Here is a 19661-nt window from a genome sequence, read left to right on the forward strand (position 1 = left end):
ATTAAAGAGATGAAAAAGAAAGGAAGGAAGGAAGGAAGGAAGGAAGGAAGGAAATGATGATACTCTGATGACAGAATGGCTTTTGACTTATTTTACTTAAAGCATGTATCCTGTCAAAGACAGTCAGAGATGAGGACAATACAGCTCTGTCTCTTCAAATCCCCTAGAAACAATGAGCTCTATTACATATGGCAGCAAGAAAAGGCCAAGAGCTAAAGTCCTAAAGGAAAGCTTCCAAATCCAGACATACTTGCCAAGAAGCAAAGAGCAGATTCTACCTCCACTGGCTGGCAGGCAGGCCCACACATTCTGCTTAGCCACATGAGACAGCCGGCTCTTGCTCTCCCCACCCCCATGCCCAGCCAGGATATTTGGGTAGCAAGAGAATAGCAACACTGGTGACTTTTCTAGGATATGTTGTATAAAAATAGAGCTTCCAATTTTAGGCCTAAAGTTGAAAAGAAAAATAGCCAGAATTAGAAGTTTGTTTTAACACAATACACTGAAAATTCCAAGTACTACAAGTGTAAGTGCTGGTAGCTGGGGATGAGGTCACACTACCTCAGGGCTCCTCAGTGAGTCGGCCAACAGTAAGGCTTGTTTAACAGTGCACATCCATCAGTGACAGAATTAAGAAGTCTACTGTGTGGGGTGATGGAAACCCAAACTGACACTCCTCTTTTGTTTCTCTGGGAAATGCCAGGGCTGACAAAAACGAATCTCAGCAGAAACATACAAGACAAATACATTAATAAGCCTTTGCTGAAGCTAGTCAAAGAAGAAATGCTTGAAACCCTAAATAAGACTCATTTTTCAGAAATTAAGTCAGTGTAATGGGGGAAGGGGAGTTGCTTCTAAACTAATCTCAGCTTCAATCACCAACTTCAATGTTTCCAGGTTTTAACACCCATTCTTCACCAACACACTTTATCTCTAAGCAAAAGCCAAATGCCTACTTTTTATATCAAGTTTCTATCTAGCCCTTCAGGCATGAGAATCACTCTGACAGAACTGGATAAAAACAGAAGACCCAGAATGACAACATCACAATATAAAGGCTTCCCAAAGGGCTTGTAGGTACCATAAATTACATAACACTTCTATGAGGCAGCCAGGACCAGCTCCCATTCATCCAAGTTGATTCCGTATTGCCAACAGGCTCATCAAATCGAAGGCTCACTATCCACCACAGCTGAACACAGGCACAGTGACTGGCTTCACTGTGAATCAACTTGCTGTCATTAACTATTCCCTAAGAAAAAGCAACCTTTCAACCTAAAACAAAACAAAACAAACAAAACACCTGTGGATTTTTTTTCTCCCAAGCCAAAGCTAAAAAGTTTAAGAACCAAAAATGGAAATACTTCATTCCTCCCCCACAACCCCGAGTAAGTTTTTCAAACTGAATTTTTAAGGATATAATATGACATCTTACTATAACAGATGCATTAGTATATCTATGGCATGGGCAAGATAAATGCATTCTATATGATTTACTTCCATGCAACACAAATACTCATGCCAGTTAAATGTAACCAGCCCAGTATTTAGGAAGCAGAGACAAGATCTCTGAGTTCAAGGCTAGCCTGGTCTACATGGCAAGTTCCAGGACAACCAGAACCATGTAGAGATACTTTCTCAAAAATAACCACAATCATAACCAGAACTTGAAGAAAAAGCATGTTGCTGTCTTAGTGACAGCATCTTAGACCGCATGTCCAAGAAGGAAAGAGTGTTGTACAAGATAGGGCCATCTGACACCAAGAAAAGGTACCTAAAGAATCCAACAAGGACTCTCAGGAACTGGAGATCTTAGGGGAGGAGTCAGGAAGAGAGATCAGAAGAATGCCTTCATAGGAAGTGTATTCACGTGAGACACAAATTGTATGACTGCTTAGGAGAAGACAAAGGACCAACAAGAGAAGGAAGGGGTGAGGGAGAAAGGGTAGTTAAAGATAAGTAAGAACAGGTGTAAAATCACACACACACACACACACACACACACACACACACACAAATGCCATACATAATGAAACCCATTACTTCACATGCTAACTTAAAAAGGATAGCAACTACAGAAACAATTGAATAACTGTGTTTGGTACACTGCACAATCTGCCTTCATGCCTGTTAGATACTCTCCCTGAGGTTCAGTCCTTACCAAGCACTGTAAACATTTTACACACAACTACACAATGATATAGCACCATCATGAGTACTACAGGTATTATTCTCACCTCTTCACAGATGAGAAGACTGAGGCACAAGTTCTAAGTAACTGGCTGAAGGACTAGTTATCAAAAATAAGAGCAACAGGAAGAGTATGGTGGCACCTGCCTTTAATTAACCCTAGTAGAGGCCGGCGGATTTCTGTGAGTTTAAGAGCAACATGGTATACACAGCAAGTTACAGGGTAGCCTGAGCTACACAGTGAGCATATTCTGTCTTAAAAACAAAACAAAACAACCTCTTTCAAACAAGAGTGGTAGTCTGTTTGGTTACCAAAGTCCCTCAGCCTCTGAGGAAGGGAGCTTAAAAGTGGCTAGTAATTTTCAAACTTTAACTGCAAAGTACAGCAAGAAATGGATTCTGGGGCTTGGGAGATGGCTCAGGGTTGAAGAGCACTCACTGGCTGCTCTTTTAGTGGACCTAAGTCTGATGCCCAGCCCCACATGGTAAATCACAACTATCCCTAACTCCAATTCCAGAGGATCCTACACCCTCTTCTGGCCTCCTCCCTTCCTCTGGCACCAGGAGCACCATGCAGGTAAGCACTCAAACATAAATATTTAAAGACATAGATTCTACATCCTGACCTAATACAAACACACAAAGACAAGCAAGCATGCAAGCCAAGGTGCTCGTGATGCAATGCTGACTGATTCCTGCTTCTGTGATGTGCTCTACTGATGCTACTTCCTTTCCCAGGTTGTTTTCAGTTGTTGGTTATGACCCTCTAAGGAGAAATGACCCTCAGTTTGGAAAATCTCAAGGCTAGGCTTTTTTCCTGTGGTATAAATTAGCATATTCAATGTGGCATAGTAAGCACTTTCCAGTTAACATACAATTCAATCTTCACAGCTATCCACAAAAAGGGATATTTCTGCTATCTCTATCTTACAAGTGAGGAAATAAGCTCAGAAATACACTCTTATAATCCTAGCACTTGAGACTAAGATGGTGTTTCAAGATCCAGTCTACAGACTTTCTGGAAGGAAGGAAGGAAGGAAGGAAGAGAGAAAGGGAAGGAAGGAAAGGAAGGAAGGAAGGAAGGAAGACGGGAGAGGGGGAGGAAAAAGGGAAGGAAAAAGGAAGGAAGGATGGAAGGAAAAGAAGACAACTATCTTATACAAGTCCCTACTGTTTGATAAAAACGGGATATAATCCTACATCCATTTGTTCCCCTAGTTTCCAACCTCCTCTATCTTATGTCGGGCCAGTATCCAATAGGCAGCAATGATGTAAGGAGATTCAGGCAGGTGTGATTCATGACTGCCATCACCTGCGGGGTGAACCAAGGAAATAATCAAGACAGCACAGGTAGTTCAGTCTGAGGCAGGGGAGTTTGCAGCCCCAGGGTCTCTGTAGCACTGTACTGAGCACAGTATTCTTCCCTGCTGACCCTTGTGGGGCAATAAGTTGTCAGATTACTCCAAACTTCCTTAGTAGTGCCGCCATGACTCAGCTCAGACTTCTACCATCTTCCGAGGGCTTTACCTACTTCCAATATCGCTGCACAGGAGTGACCATGCACAAACACAGTGTAGACACTCTTAAAATCATTTAATAGGACTGGGAATGTGCTTCAGTGGTGTATAGTCCTTACCTTGACCATGCAAGCCCCTGAGTACAATCTCTAGTACTCCCCTCCCCAAATCACAGATCCTTTTCACCTACAGGCTCATCCAAAATCACCAAGACTCTTCAGGATCTGATCTCAGCTTCTGTTATCGTCCTCCCCTTTTGATTTCAGATGCTTCTGGCATATTAATGTACAAAGTATTTGCCAAGATGCAACCTGTCTCCATAACTTTACCTTACTGTTAATATTGCTAGGAAGGCTTCCCCTCTTCCTGATTCTCCAGTCTTCTTTCTTCAGCCCTATCTCAAACTTTCTTCCCAGAGGACTCCTTGCTGCTGAAGCCCTGGCACCTGCATTGGTACCGTATCTTGGAGCACCAACTTTACAAACTGTCTGGTTCTTACTGTGTGTGTGTTTCTACCATGCTGCAAGTTCCTTGGAGAACAAGATCCACTGTACTCTGAATCTGTTAGAAAGAATACCTGGCAACATATAGCATCATTCGCTCCTAAATGCCAAGTATGCAACCACTACAAAGCCTGTCCACCAGAAAAAGGTAGACTACACATAATTCCCTGAAATAAGATGGTGAGGGCAGGACATTTGAAGCCAAGATTTTCTAGCTTACAAGATTGCTTTTGCGTTTCAGAAGTCCCCTATGAATGATGCACATTCCATCTGAGAAAGTCAGTCCCTTGCTCATACATTTATAACTGGAAAACTACAAAATCTGTTTCTTCTTAAGCAGAAATTATTTTGTATCTGTTTGGAAAGCTTAAGCACTGCTAGAGCCTTGTTCTGTTAAGCTGCTGTGGCAATCAAAAGCTCTTCCATTTATGCAGATTTTTGACAAGTACTAAGTGCTGGGGACCTTCTAAACTGGTTTGAAGCCAAGTATTGTGTGCAAATAATAAATATGCAAAACAAAAGGGAGAAGCTTAGGATGAGTTTCTTACAAGGAGGAAAAACCATTCCTTACAAGTGGGGAAAAGGCAATTGGAAAGGTTTTCACTGGTTGCGTAACTTTATTAGTTCTCTCTGCTGGGTCAGGCAATGACTGAGAGCTGGATGCTTAGAAAACAAATACTCTGATAAATTAAGCAACTTCAGTTTCTTGGCTAAGGAGAGTTCAAAGTCACAGTTAAGTCTAGTTTGAAACTGCCACAAAGGTTCAAGTTTCCAAAATCTTCAGAATACTTATTTTCAATTCATTTATTTGTGTGTGTGCATCTTGTGGTAGTCAGAGGACAACTCCTGGAGTAGCTTCTCTCCTTCTAACATAGGTAAAGGCAAGTGCCTTTACCTATGGACCCACAGACCCATTTCAACTGCTCCAGGTTTTATCTTAGAATGAAAGGATTTTTGGATAAATTAGTAAATGATGCTGGAAATCATGACATACTGATCCAATAGCAACTTCCCAAAAACAGAAGAAAATGGCCAACTGTCTCCAGCCCTGCAAAGGCTTGCTGTAGAGCAAGGGCAATGGCGACAGCTCCCTGCCATCCCATTCAGACTCATCCAGACTCAGCAGCTGTCACCTATAAAGAATGACTAACTTCCCCAGTAGGGAATATAGACTATTTCAGAGATGCAATCTCTACACTCAATAAGGTGGTCAGACGAATTCTTACATTCAAGAACAAAGGCACACTGCCTGATCTGGAATCTGCTCAAAGGACGCTCTGAAATTTTTAATCCCCCCAAAAAACTACAGCCTGGAGCAAAAGCCTTTTCCCTTTCTTAGGCAGCCCTAACACAAGTCACAACCTTTCAGAAGACAAGACAGTAGAAATGACAAAATCAAAATTACATGAAAAATTCAGACAGCACTAGATCTCACCACTGCTGGGAAACTTCTGAGTTTTCCATTACGAAATCATGCAGAGGGCTGGGGACACAGTTCAGAAATAGGGTTCTTGTGAATAGGGTTCTTAACAGCTTGGCTGTTAAAGTGCACATGATAGCTAATCTTGCTAGTCAATGTGACATACTTGGAAAAGGGAATCTCAATTGAGGAACTGACTTTATCAAATTGACCTGTGGCATTTTCTTGATTGCTAACTGATATGGGAGGGCTGAGCTCTCTGTGGGTAATGCCACTCCTGGGTAGTTTGTCCTGGCCTGGATAAGAAAGGTAATGTAGCAAGCCAGTATACATCCTTTCTCCAGAGGTTAAGCCCTTTCCTCCTCAAGGTGGTTTTCATCAATGTTTTATTACAGCAACAGAAAGCAGATTTTCTGTTGGGAGCACTTGCTGTCAAACCTGAGTTTGCCAGAACTCATAGTGGAAGGAGACAACTGATTCCCACATATTGTCCTGACTTTAACATACTCACACTTGGCACATGAATTACACACACACATGGGGGGGGGGGGAGAGAAGGAGAGAGAGAGAGAAAGAGAGAGAGAGAGAGAGAGAGAGAGAGAGAGGAGAGAGAGAAAATTAATGGCAGAGACTTTAAAAGAAAAAGATCATTTGCAAAATACAGACCAACCACCAAAGGCAGATAAAAGATAATAAAAGGCAAGGGGAAAAGTCTAGGAAGGATAGGTAATTAAGGCTAAAACAACAAACAAAATCCACAAAACACGGACTACATCTAAATGCAGCTTTCTCAGCTTATTCCACAAAAATTTGAATTTTATTTGGGGATTTAAGTGGGGTTGGGGGAATAGTAGCTCCCCCAAAGGGCTATCATTGCTATCACTATTTACACACCTCTTAAGATCTACGTGGAATTATGAGAATAAGTAAGGTAGATTTTTTTTAGCACTATTTAAAAATTTCCAGTGCTTAAGTTTATTTTAGGGCACAAGTCACAGTGTCCCTTTAAAGCAGTCACCACCAACAAGTAATGTACAGGTCACCTCTTAGATGAGGCAGAGCTAAGACTTCTAAAACCTTCAATCTGGGTGCCAGATCTATGGCCAAGTCTTTTCTCCTTCCCTCGGGTTCTAAACTCCTGGAACCTTAGGGAGTTCCAACAAAGGAGTGAATGACCTATCAGTCCTGACAGTGAGGACCTGCTAAAAGTGAGGAGAACATGACACTGTTCACTTTTCCTGACAAAAATCTATGATATTTAAAACTGCATATAATATATCATTGGGATTTGGACAATGTCTTTATTTTGAATTCCATCTAACCTACCTATGGGTATTTCTGTCAAACTTATCAGTCTACTTGAGTCAGTCAAGTCAAGTCTTTAAATCTGCACAAAGGGTGGACCTGCTCTATAGTGCCAATTCCACAAAGGCATCATGAAGATGTAGCTCTGCACTGCTCACTTCCGTTACAAGCCAGTCATCCCTATCCACCATTATTCCTCTACATGTCCATTTATCAGCTGACATTTTTCTTAAAAGTTAAAATAAAATAAAACAAAATAAAATAAAAGACCTGCTAGGCACAGTGGTATACTTGAGAGACAGAGGCAAATGGATCTCTGAATTTGAAGCCAGGCTGGTTTATCTATATAGTGAGTTTCATCCAAGCCAATCAAAAGATGCCTCTATTGCTCCACAGAAATTTGAGCTTTATCTGGTGGTCTTATAGGGGTTGTGGTATAGCACCCATCTTAAAACAATGTTTAGATCATTCTTAGCACCATTATCTATGTAGTTAGAAGTGTTGTATGGTAGTACATCTTCATACTATACATTAAAAAAGAGAACTGATAAATGAAAAGCATTCACCATGTACTCCCCTGATTCATCAGTAGTTCAGAAATTACACTAGTGCACTTTCAACAACTAATATAAATATAACCAGGGCCCTGGAGAGGACTAAGCAATGCTTGCCACCAAGCCAGATAACCAGAGTTTAATCCCTGTAACTCCTATGGTGGAAAGAAACAAACATCTTCCTCAAGTTGTCCTCAGACCTTCACACATGTACCCCACACACAAACACACACAATAAATATAAAAGTAAAAAATAACTAAAAAAAGTATATTCAAATCTACACTTCTTCAAAACAGTAAATTATTGCTAAATCCTTTGCATCCCAGTCAAAGACAGCAAGCACAGAGGAGATGTAACTTACATAAAGACACAGCAACCAGTAGCAGAGTACAGGCTGGCAAAGGGCACTATATGTTCACCACTGGTCCCCTAGAAAACACTGTGCCGGAGTCTTAGAGACTTGGCCTCAGTTCACCTGAAGTGAGCCTGAAGGAGGTCTGGGCTTTTCACTTTCCCCTACGAACAGGCACTACAAGGTACTTAGCAGCTGATCTTCTCAGATAATCTGGATTGGCTGACACAAATCTGTTTCCATCCAAAGTCTCAAGAAGGCTTGTCCAACTCACTGAACTTCAAGGCATATGGCCAAAGATAAAAACGTTCCTTGGTTTAGACCAATAGTATCTTAGTCCTTTGTCACCACTGCTAGACTCACAGGCTCTGTAACAGCAGTTCTCAACCTATGGGTCACAAGAAGTCAAATGACCTTTTCACAGGGGTCACATATCAGATATCCTGCATATCAGATATTTACATTACCATTCCTGACAGTAGCAAAATTAGTTATGAAATAACAACAAAATAATTTTATGGTTGGTAGGGGGGAGTCCACCACAATATGAGGAACTGGATTAAAGGGTTGCAGCATTAGGAAGGTTGAAAGCCATTTCTCTATAGGATTTCAGCAAGATTTTTTTCCCATACCTAGTTTTTAAGCTAGCTTTGAAAACAAGCTAGAAGTTTCCATTAGAGTCACCTGTGAATTTATTTCTCAGATACACATAGGGCAGGTTTTATTTTCAAGCGATAACTGTACACCTAGCAATGTTTTGTATTTTTTATAGAAGGAGGTAAAATGATATAGCCCCTTCTTGGGAACTGCAATCTGGATAAGCTTAACTATGTATGCCTTGTAGCTAATGATAATAACTAACAATAATAATTCTTTTTATGGCACATACTATATAATGTCATAAATGCACTAACAATCCTTACAACTATTTAATGAATTTCACTTTACACATGATAGACCTAAGGCTTAGAGAAATGTAGCTCATCCAAGTTCAAGTGGCAAGTAAAGTTCAGACTTATGATCAGAGTGTTAGCTCTAGATATGTGCTTTTAACCAGTGATTATGAATTGCTCTGCTTGGCCTCATACCAACTTTGGCAATCTGTTCTAATCCTCTGACTCCTTCTCAGTCTCTGGCTTGTTCTGTCTTCACCTGTGTCTAGCTTGTTCTCTCTCTGCAATCTATCTCTGTACAACTGTCCCAGTAAAAGTGTCTCTTTCCTCTTTCTCTTTCACTCTCTTTTCTGTGGTGCTCTCTTAAGTGGCCTCCTTTTCCTGTGAGAATTAGGCATATCCATCCTATCTCTGACTCCCTCTGTCAAATCTTTCTCTGACTTGTCACTTTGTCTGCCACTCAGTTAGACATCTCTTTAACTGCCTCCTTCTACAAACTAACCTTACCTACAGTATTTGGAATTAAGAGTATGTACTAAGGGCTTATCTACATTCCAGCCAGAGGAATTAAAGGTTGTGTACTAAGGGCTGAGCCATACCACAACTTGAAACAGGTTTTCTCACAACTTGAAACAGGTTTTCTCAGTAAATAACACAACCTCAGGGTTCACAGTGTGATCAAATATCCTACAACAGGGAAAGACCCTTTGGACCACACCTGAGTTTTACAGGGTGACTTCAGGGTGGGTCCTCAGAGGTTTCAAGGGAGCGGCTAGTCAAACCAGGAAAACTTAAGCACAGAATTCAATTTTAGGTGCTTCTGTCTCAGAGATGGGCAGTGAGAAGAAGAGTTCAGCTCCAATGAGCCAATAACCACGCCTATATAATGAACTCTCAAATTAATTCTAAATCAAAAACCAGAGTAGCATCTCTGACCACACAAGTAACCAGGAAACACACAAACCACACACCCACACACACAAACACACAAACACATACCACCACCACCACCACCACCACCCAAGCACAATACATCAATGAGAACCCAGAATTTTCAGTGAATTTCCAAGTTGGTGAGTACAGAGACTGGCTGGGAGGGTGGTGTGACTGGCCTGCCTGTACCCCAAGAAATTAAAATTCCCTTAGGGTTCTAAAAGGGGTAATATCTATAGTTCTAGGGGCAGAAAGAGGGAAAATGTTCAGGCATTAAAGAAACTTGTCCTAGGGAAGATTTACAGCTATTCATTTGACTGCAGTATGAAGATGATGATGAGGGGATCACTGTTGTGCTGTGCATATCTCTGGCCTTCTATTTAAGTAAAGTTTACCTTATGATCAGAACCAATTGGCTGCGGGTGAGGTGTGGCTACATTGAATAAATCTTTTTTCCCCCTATTAATTTTGATCATTTAATCAGTTTATTGGCTTGTTGGGGCAGAAGATGTGTTGAATCCAGAAATGGTGGCACACATCTAGGGAGAGCAATAGGTCCTGCACTTGCACTCTGTATCAATGCAGCTGGTTTGCAACACCTGGGCTCAAGCCATCCTCCTGCCTCAGTCTCCTAAGAGAACTACACAACCTAGACCAAAGCATCTGCCTCTTCAAGAGGCTGGGGGATATGTAGGTTCAACCCTCAGCTTTACATATGTTGGCTAAGCACTATACAAACTATTCCCAGCACCAATTAAGGCAAAATAGAAAGACAATAAAAGTTAAAAGAATATAGAAAAGAGCCCCCCTAAAATAATAAGTAGCTAGGCTTAGTGGTACTTGCCTGGAATCCCACACTCCTGAGACAGAGGCAGGAGTATTTCTGTGTGTTCAAGGCCAGCCAGATCTACATAGTGAGTTCCAGGACAGCCAAGGCTATGTGGAGAGACCCTGCCTGAAAAAGCCAAGAATAACAAATATCTCACAAACTAGATTAGAAACCACATTAAGGTAAAAACACGTCTTGACTCTGGTCCTTTTAAAAATTTTAGTATGTGTATTGAATATCCTAAGTGCCTGTGGACGTCAGAAGAGGACATGGGATCCCCGGGATTGAAATTACAGATAGTTGTTAGCTGCCATGTATGTGCTGGGAACTGACCCCTGGTTCGCCGCAGAAATAGCACTCTCAAGCCCTGATACACCCCTCCAGCCCTGACTGGTTTTTTTCAACCTGTTCTGCCATTGCTGATTTCATTTTTTCTTTTATATGGATGTGTTTTGCCTGAATGCATGTATGAGCACGTGTGCCTAGAGCCCAAAGAAGCCAAGAGGGGATCAGATAACATAGAAATGGAGTTATGAGCAGTTGTAAGTGGGAGGAATCACACCTGGGTCCTCCAGAAGAACAGCAAGTGCCCTTAACTGCTAAGCTTGGCTAGAAATGAGTATACCAAACATTTTTATTTAATTTTAAAATTTTTTCAAACAAGCAATTCAAAAGCACCAAATCATATGGATATGTTTCAGGGAGACTCTCAAGAAGTTCATGGCCACACTTGGGTGTGTACTGTCTTTTTCCTAGATACTCTTCCTACTTCAATGCCTGTATTAAGTCTATAATAAAGTCTTTGTTAATAATCTAGCTCTGTTTGATACAAACTTATCCTTAAGTTATTTTCTCCATCATTTGGTTCTGACAAGAGACCCCTTCGGGGCGCTACTGGAAGCAAAATGGGGCTGTATCTCAGCCACTGGCTGTTACAAACAACACTGAAGTCCTAAATATCATGCATTACTTGAATTCTGTGAATGTACTAACATAATATCAAGCCTGAGAGGCTGTGAGAACCCCTGAACTTGTGGTCTACAAGAAGTTAAGATAACTTGTGACTGCCCACTGCTAGCATCTAAGTGGCGCAATCCTGTAAGACTGAGTCACTGGCGTGTGGGCTCTGTGCTAATTCCAGACAACATCAGAGCTGAGTTGCTGGACACTCAGTTGCTGCCAGAAAACTGTTGGAACACAGTGATTGGTAACCTCAGAAACAGATGCACACATTAAAGCCAACTTCACCAGTGTTCACAAGACACTTTACTGCTTGGTGTAGTAACAGAATCTATGCCTGTCACCAGCTCAACAGTAGAAAACCTGGGCCTTGGGAAGCCACACATACCTGATAAATAAAAACCTTTCAGGAAAAATACAAAACTAGCGCTGAGAGATGGCTCAGTAGTTAAGAACATGTACTGCTCTTCCACAGGACCTGAGCTAAGTTCCAGCACCCACACTAGGGTAAACATAGCTACTTGTTACCTCTAGCTCCAGGAGATCAGATGCTCTCTTCTGACCTCCATGGGTGTATGTGTGTGCTTGTATGTATGCGTAGACACACACACATAAATGAAAATAAACCATAGGTGTAGGGCTTGGGGGGAGAACATAAAGAACTATTTGAACCTGACGAAGAAAACACAGAGGTTGTAGAAATACAAAGTTTAAAACAATTATTTTCAATAGCTTTGTCTGTTACTTCACATTTGTGGTAGTTCCCAAGAGAAAGTCAGGCGGGAACTGTCTCAAGAGTTCACAAGTAAACGTTGCCATTAGAATACCCCCAACCTAGCATCTTCTTCATTACGTGCTCCATCTACACAGGAGCCTAAGCACATTATATTTCTCAGCTTCTGATCTGTAACTCAAGTCTTAAATAACAACAAAAAGAAAAAGAAAAAAAAAAACTTTTTAAAAAACACATCGAGCCCTAAATGACAAAAAGAAAAAACAATAGTCCAGTACCCCAAACATCCCATCCTGAATACCTGGTCAATTGTGAAAACCAGTACTAAACACTCCACCCACTGGATCCCTACACTCTCCTCTGCAGCAACAATATACACGTGTGTTCTCATGGAGATCAGGTCCCTATCCCGTCCTATCAAGCCCCTAACCCCTCCCTCCTAGTGAATGTTATTCCCTGGAGATGGACAATTTATGAGCTTTTTTTCCTTACCCACCTCAGTCATTATTAGCCGTTCCTAGCTGGAACTCTCTCTTCCCCACTATTCCCCTTCCCATCATACTCCTACTTACAACTTTGGTCACATAAAGGCTTGCTACTCTATCCACTTCATCTGAATTACTCAATGCCTCTGGAAACACCTTTACACTTCTTCCTAATTCTGGTTAGGAGGCCCAAACCAGAATTCTTCCCATGAGCATGAGCCCTACAACAATCATTGAGTAAATGACGAAATAAATGACTAGTTATTTTAAATAAAAATTAATCAAATTTTAAATAAAAATTAATATTCTTAAAAATGGGAAGAGCATGCCGGGCGGTGGTGGTGCATGCCTTTAATCCCAGCACTTGGGAGGCAGAGGCAGGCAGATTTCTGAGTTCGAGGCTAGCCTGGTTTATAGAGTGAGTTCCAGGACAGCCAGGGCTACACAGAGAAACCTTGTCTAGAACACTCACTGTATAACTATCACCCCTGAAAACACCACCACAGTTAGGAAAAACTGTCTCCTTAAAGGGCCCAAGAGTTTTCTAGTCCCACAATGCTAGTCTCAGCATCTTCTCTGAAGTGGTATCCTGATTTTTTTCTCTTGTTTAAACAGTATCCAATAGATATAAAGCAAGTGTGAAGGGGGTGGAAAGCTGTTTGGATTTTGATGATAGGATTTCATATAGCCAACGGTTGCCTCAAAAGCTCTGTGTAGCTGAGGATGCCCCTTAAACTCCTGATCCTCCTGCCTCAACCTGAGTACAGAATGATGACAAGTGTGGGACTTGAAGGCGGATCCATGTGATTTTGTTTTGTTTGAAATAGAGTCTCATCTACCTGGCCTGGTACCAGCTATGTAGTCCAAGCTAGACTCCAACTTGCAGCAATCCTGCCTCAGCCTCCTGAGTACAGGAGCAACTGCTAATCAAAGGCAAACTCGATTAACATAAAAGGATGGCTTGAGCTGAGCAGTGGTGCCGAATGCCTTTAATCCCAGCAGAGGTGGGCAGATTTCTGAGTTCGAGGCCAGCCTGGTCTACAGAGTGAGTTCCAGGACAGCCAGGACTATACAGAGAAATTCTGTGTCCAAAAAAAAAATACAAAAACAAAACAAAACAAAACAAAACAAAACAAAAAGATGGCTTATGCAACCACTGTAGTTATTTTACATGAAATTGCTCTATCAATGGGCATACTTGAACTTTCCTGTTCAGATGCTATAGCAGGTCATTGGGAAAGCAATTATATACAATTCAGCAATTTGCACAACTATTATTAAATCATGCCCACTAGTTATCAAAGAGTTGAGAAGCAAAGCATGGTGATACTATATAATCCCAACATCATTTTGGAAGATGAGAGAGATCTTGAGTTTGAGGCCAGCCTGGCTACAGATAAAGACCTTGTCTCAGAAAACTGAAAGAACTCAGGGTACTTAAGTCTCCACTCCATTTTGAATGTAAATGGATCCCTTCAGAAAACACTCTGGAGGAGACTTCAGCTTTCCCTAGAAAGCACCCTCAATCTCTGCTACACTAGGATACTCTCATTCCATTATCGAGTCACTGCTTTAAATGTGCCTCATTATAAGGAATTCTCAAAGAATTAAAGAGTTGGTAAAATGATGTATTGGGGTAAGGAAGAAAAAAAAGCAAAATGCCCTCATTTCTGTCACAAGCATATTCCTGCCTCAGGAGGGTTCCTCAAAATTTGGCTTAGTAAAAAAAAAAAAAGGTGGGGTGGGGTGGGGAATGGTGGTGGTACATGCTTTTTTTCAATCCCAGTACTCAGGCAGAAGTGCCCCGTGAGCTCCAGGTCTCTACAGAGTTCCAGGCCAAGTCAGAGAGCTACACCAGATATTCTAAGGGATCTTGAGTTTGTCTTGCTTCTTCCCACACTAGATTGAGTAGAATTAACTACTTTCAATACAGTAAATGTCATGACTACTAAAACAGGGCTGATCTCCCCAACACACTGTCTCCTGGACTAACAGACAGAAAGAGCAACAATGGCTACAAGAGCTCCCTGAAAACCAAGTCCTGCTCTCTGCAGAGTGCCATCAGAGATCTGTCAGTCATCAGAGCTGGGCTAGATCTAAAGTTCTCAGTGACAACATTATTTCCAGTTACCAGGCACTGAGGGTGAATGCTTCAGCAATGCGAAATGGAATGGGGGGAAGGCGGCAGGACAGGAACTGGACAGGGAGGGGACACGGACACATGATGATGCTTACCAAATGATGCTTCACACTGCTGTACAACCTAGGTTCCTATGCTGTATCTCAGCCCCAAAGCCAACAATTCAACTCACAACTCAAAGACTTAGGTAAGGCCAAACTCTCAAGGAAGCAGAATTCATCATCCACAAGTTCCAGTGTGCGGTGTTTCAATAAGGTCTCATCTGCACATATCTTAAAGACTGGGCAGTTTCCCTCTTTTAATATAGCATAACTCCAAAGAATCAGTTTGCATCACTTTTGGTGATCCCTATCTCCTTCCGACCCCTACAAAATAAAACCTTACATTCATTGCCCAGGAAAATAGATACAAGAACTAGTGAAACTAGACTTGAACTAAAGGACATTAACTCAATCAAGCTGGTCTGTTAGGGAAAGAACTAAGAACACTGTATCAACATTAGGAAGATCTGATCCTGGTACACTGGCATAAATGCCTGTAAACAGACACAGAGAGTAATTATAAGTTATCAAGAGTTTGGGAAACAGGAGTTACCACATAATTACCACTGTTTCCATCTGAGTTACTACTTCTTCACCTCAAAACAACTGGAAGCCAGTGTACAATCAACTCTCCTCACTACAGAACACATATCAAGACAGTAGTAAAATCAGATTAACTTTAAACCAGCTACTGAAATGAAAAACAACCTACCCATAATTCCAAGGGTAAGTGGCACCAACTGGTTCTTTGGGTTTTCACCTTTAACTAGAATGTGTTCAAAATCCCCCAAACCCTAAGAAACAAACTGACTGGCATCTTAGGTCAAAAGGTCAACTCAGCTCCAAGACTCCAAATTCACTTAAGATTTAGAGCCATTTCCCAAACACAATTAACAGTCAATGTAAGGTTTTATGGGCTTCTCCACATGTTCAAGTCAAGTACATTGGAACTTGTGGATGATGAATTCTGCTTCCTTGAGAGTTTGGCCTTGCCTAAGTTTTTGAGTTGTGAGTGAATTGTTGGCTTTGGGGCTGAGATACAGCATAGGAACCTAGGTTGTACGGCAGTGTAAGCATCATTTGGTAGCCCCCAATGCCCCCACTCATCTCTATTCCCTTTCAAACGTTAGTCTACAAACTAGCTGATGAAATGTCAGCCTAGATGATATTTTTGTACTTGAACTGTAATAAGTCATTGACATGAAGAGAGGCAGTAGACTGCTTAACACCAAATAGAGCACTGTCTGCCCAGCACTAGCACAGAGTCAAGGCCAAGCTGTTTAAGACATGCAGGTCCTAAGAGTTCACACTAGTCACACTAAGATCTGCTGCTGGCATTCAAACAAGCTGCATCCTCTCTTACCCCAGGACAACACAGAAAGCCCCACCCAGTTCTGAAGAGCCACCTGCAGGCAGTAGTAGAGTACTAAAACAGAACCCAGGTGACAAGTCTACTGTTTCTGGTTTGTCTTTACCAAAAGGTTTCATTTAACATTTTAAGACTGGGTTTACTACAAACTGTCTAAGCAACAGTTATGTCTCTCAACTGCACAGCTCAAAAGACTGACTCACTCAAAGAATACTCCAGTCACTTTTGTGAGGATGAGAAGGGGAGAAAAATACTATTTCATTTTAGCCTACTGTGATGTAGCACAAGAGGGCCAAATCCAAGCAACATCTTGATAAGGCCTCTCAAGTGGACAATCTGTTGAAAATAAGGTTGAACTGGAGATGAAGGCCCCCAACTGAAGACAAAAGTAGGTTACATCCCTGAGTTACATGCCAACCCAAAGATGGTGACAGAGTGGAAATGGGCCCCACAATGGTCCTTATCTAATGTAATCCAGAGTGAACTTTTAGTACCAACCTACCTCTCAGTGGAATATTATTACTCACTAGGAGGCCAAGGCAAGTGAGTGCACAACTATTGCAACACAAATGCTGCCTGCCCACAGAACAAAAAAACAAAAAAAAACAAAAACTGAAACTTAGCTCTGGATGGTCACCTGTAGATCAGCAAATTAACACATGCCCAATTCCTTCACCTTAAGTTTACACCAAGATGGAAGATGTAGATATTAGCACACATTCAGAGTACTTATTATGCATATACTGTAAAATATTTTATGGGACCAGGTATGCCCTCAATTAAACATCCTGCTTATTTCTAAACACAAAGCCCAAGCGGCCACCGCTGCACCTCCTCTACTACTCTCAGCTGGGTGAGCTGCTTTTGTCTTTAACAGACCAAAAGAACGTGCAAAAATAATGATAAACACTCTAGGAAGGGAAACAGAGTGAACCAAAAGGAGTCTTTCTGTTTCTCCTCCTCCTTACTCATCTTTCTTTTGTCTACATAATGTGAGCCCCAACTCCACTCTTCTGACCCTATTTCATTCAACCTTTTACTCCCTAAACCTACACCCCACCCAGACTCTCTTCTTCCAGTCCCCAGAACTTGCCAAGCTCATTCCAGTAAGTTTCTGCACAAGCTGTTCCCTAACCCTCCAAAAGTCCTCCCTTCACCTTTGCATGCCTGGTTCCTTTTCGTTTAAAGTTCTGGTTAAGCATCGTCACCTCAGGAAGGTCTCCCTCCACTGCATTCCAGGCACGCGTTCTAGCCTATCACTCATTTTCTCCAGCATTCAATCAAGATCACATTTGCTGATTTAATCATTTCTGTACTCACCTCCCACTCTGATAAACTCCTTGAGAGAGGACCTTTTTTGCTTGTGTTCACCTTTGTACACTCACTGTTTGAAAACACTGGCTAGTACTTAATAACAGTTTGAATGAATTTTGGACTTTTCATTCAGTGGCAAACTAGGTTCCAAACGAATTAAAGTGAGACTAGCTAGCAGTAACTCTTCTGCTATATTTATGTAAACCACCTAAACGAATTAAAGTGAGACTAGCTAGCAGTAACTCTTCTGCTATATTTATGTAAACCACCTGAACATCATTACTTGTACAATCAAGGCACTAAGTCTTCTGTTTTATCGGGCCCTGATAAATACGATGGCACTCTCTTCCCACCATCAGAAGAACATCTGTTATGATAATCCTAGTGATACTACACAGCAAATTCAATTAAAGAGCAACACATATGCACTTTCTAGTCAAAGGACCCCTAAAATCTAGCATTATTTCTTAAAGCATAAAGTTTCTTAAAAGACAGTTCCATAATTAACACAGAACTTCTTTTTTTAAATGTATCAACACCAAAACAAGATTCATTAATACTTCACTCTGAAATCTGACAGGCTAGAAGAGACTCTACTTACTCATGGTGGGGGTTTTTTTGTTTGTTTTTTAAACAATATGAAAATCTTTCCAATTAATCTTTCTTTCTTCGGACATTTCCATACCCATTATGCACTGTGTTTTGCTAAAAGCATAACTACATATCACACTGTCTCTTATAAGACTACCTATACACAAAGCATTGGCTAAATAAGATAAAAATCAAGCTGATTGTAAGACATACAAATCGAGAAAGACATAAAAGAGCTATTGTCCAACTGTAGAAACAAAAACAGTAATATAGGGTTTTCTGTTCTCAGAAGTGCATCATGAAGTGTGGGTGGAGAGAAACACAGAAATCCAGAATTAGCCCAACATCAAATCATTTTTGGAAAGAGTTGACAACATGTAAATTCCTCACATATAAAGTATTTAGAGCGAGAGACCTTGATTCCTGGTCTATGATGCCATTTATGATGCCTTGCAAGAGCTCTGGAATTCTAGTATTCATAAAAGAAAATGTTCATTATAATCGGGAGCCAGGCGGCGTTGTGAGGTACTCCCCAATGTGACACAGACCATAACTCAAGTACTACAAAGCTTGCAGTTAGGAGCTGGGATAGAGGCTGAACACAAAATCAAAAGAGGTACTAAGTGTCACAAAGGGGAGAGGGTGTCCAGGACTGCCACTCAACCACAGAGAATTAAAGTAGAAACAGGGGTGTGTATGAGGGAAGATAAGAGATGGGGATGGAAAAAACAATACATTTGTCATCCCGTCCCACTTCCTAAACAGGATATAGGCAAAACCTCCAGCCCCATTACCTCAGGCACAGATGGTTATCGTTTATAGCAAAGGTGCACAGAAAGGCCCTCAGGTCTGAGCCCCTTAATTCCAGGGCTGTTAACGATTACAGAGAAGGATGGGGGTGGGGAGAAAAATCAGGGAGGGAGCTGCAGATTCACCCACCACCTCCCCCTTGGGCTCCTACCTCACGGATCTTACCCTGGACTTTCAGCTCAGAGTCTGCAGACCCTCCCCGGGGATCTACGGCCCCAGGTCCCAGGCCCGGGATTGAGGGGTGCTGGCGATGGACAGGCAGGGACAGTAGCTAAGTTTTCGGAGCCTTGTGCTTGACAAGCCACAGGCTCCCTTCACAGCCTCTTCTTCCAGAGGGACCAGTCCAGACAAGGCGCTGATTTGCACTTCTCCCTTCCCACCACCACCCCCTTTCTCGAAGGAACCGAACCCCCGCCCCTTCATCTCTCAATGCTTCCCCCCCCCCTTTTCCTCAAGTCCCCCCCTCCAAACTCACAGCTGCTCCAGAGGTTCCTCCAGTCAAACCCTTTCTGGAAACGACGGCGGCCCGGCGGGTCCAAACTACCTACCATCCCCTCTTGCGTTTCCAGGCTCCCTACCCCCGCCGCCGCCGCCGCCTTTTCTGCCACCGCGGCCGCCGCCTCCTCCTCCTCATCTGCAGCCCACCGGCGGCGGCCGCCCCGAAGCCCCGCCCCCTCCATTGCCTCCTGCATCATCACTTCCGGTAACCCCGCCGGCCGCC

The 19661-nt window shown here is 42.1% G+C and overlaps 1 protein-coding gene across 6 annotated transcripts in view; it reads right to left on the minus strand.

Moving 5' to 3' along the window:
* Nucleotides 1–19661, minus strand: part of Dcun1d3 (defective in cullin neddylation 1 domain containing 3) — a 46964-nt gene that overhangs the window by 26922 nt on the left and 381 nt on the right. Inside the window, exon 1 of one of the 6 annotated variants that reach the window (XM_031388091.1) lies at nt 19489–19654. The exons of 1 other annotated variant lie outside the window; for it this stretch is intronic. The gene's annotated coding sequence lies outside the window, so the exon portion shown is untranslated. Of the gene's footprint in view, nt 1–19105; nt 19318–19415; nt 19655–19661 lie in introns of those variants that run through there. 4 more of the 6 variants (XM_031388088.1, XM_031388095.1, XM_031388096.1 and 1 more) reach the window with 4 other exon arrangements.

The sequence above is a fragment of the Mastomys coucha genome, unplaced genomic scaffold (assembly GCF_008632895.1).
Source record: "Mastomys coucha isolate ucsf_1 unplaced genomic scaffold, UCSF_Mcou_1 pScaffold21, whole genome shotgun sequence".
NCBI classification, from domain to species: domain Eukaryota; kingdom Metazoa; phylum Chordata; class Mammalia; order Rodentia; family Muridae; genus Mastomys; species Mastomys coucha.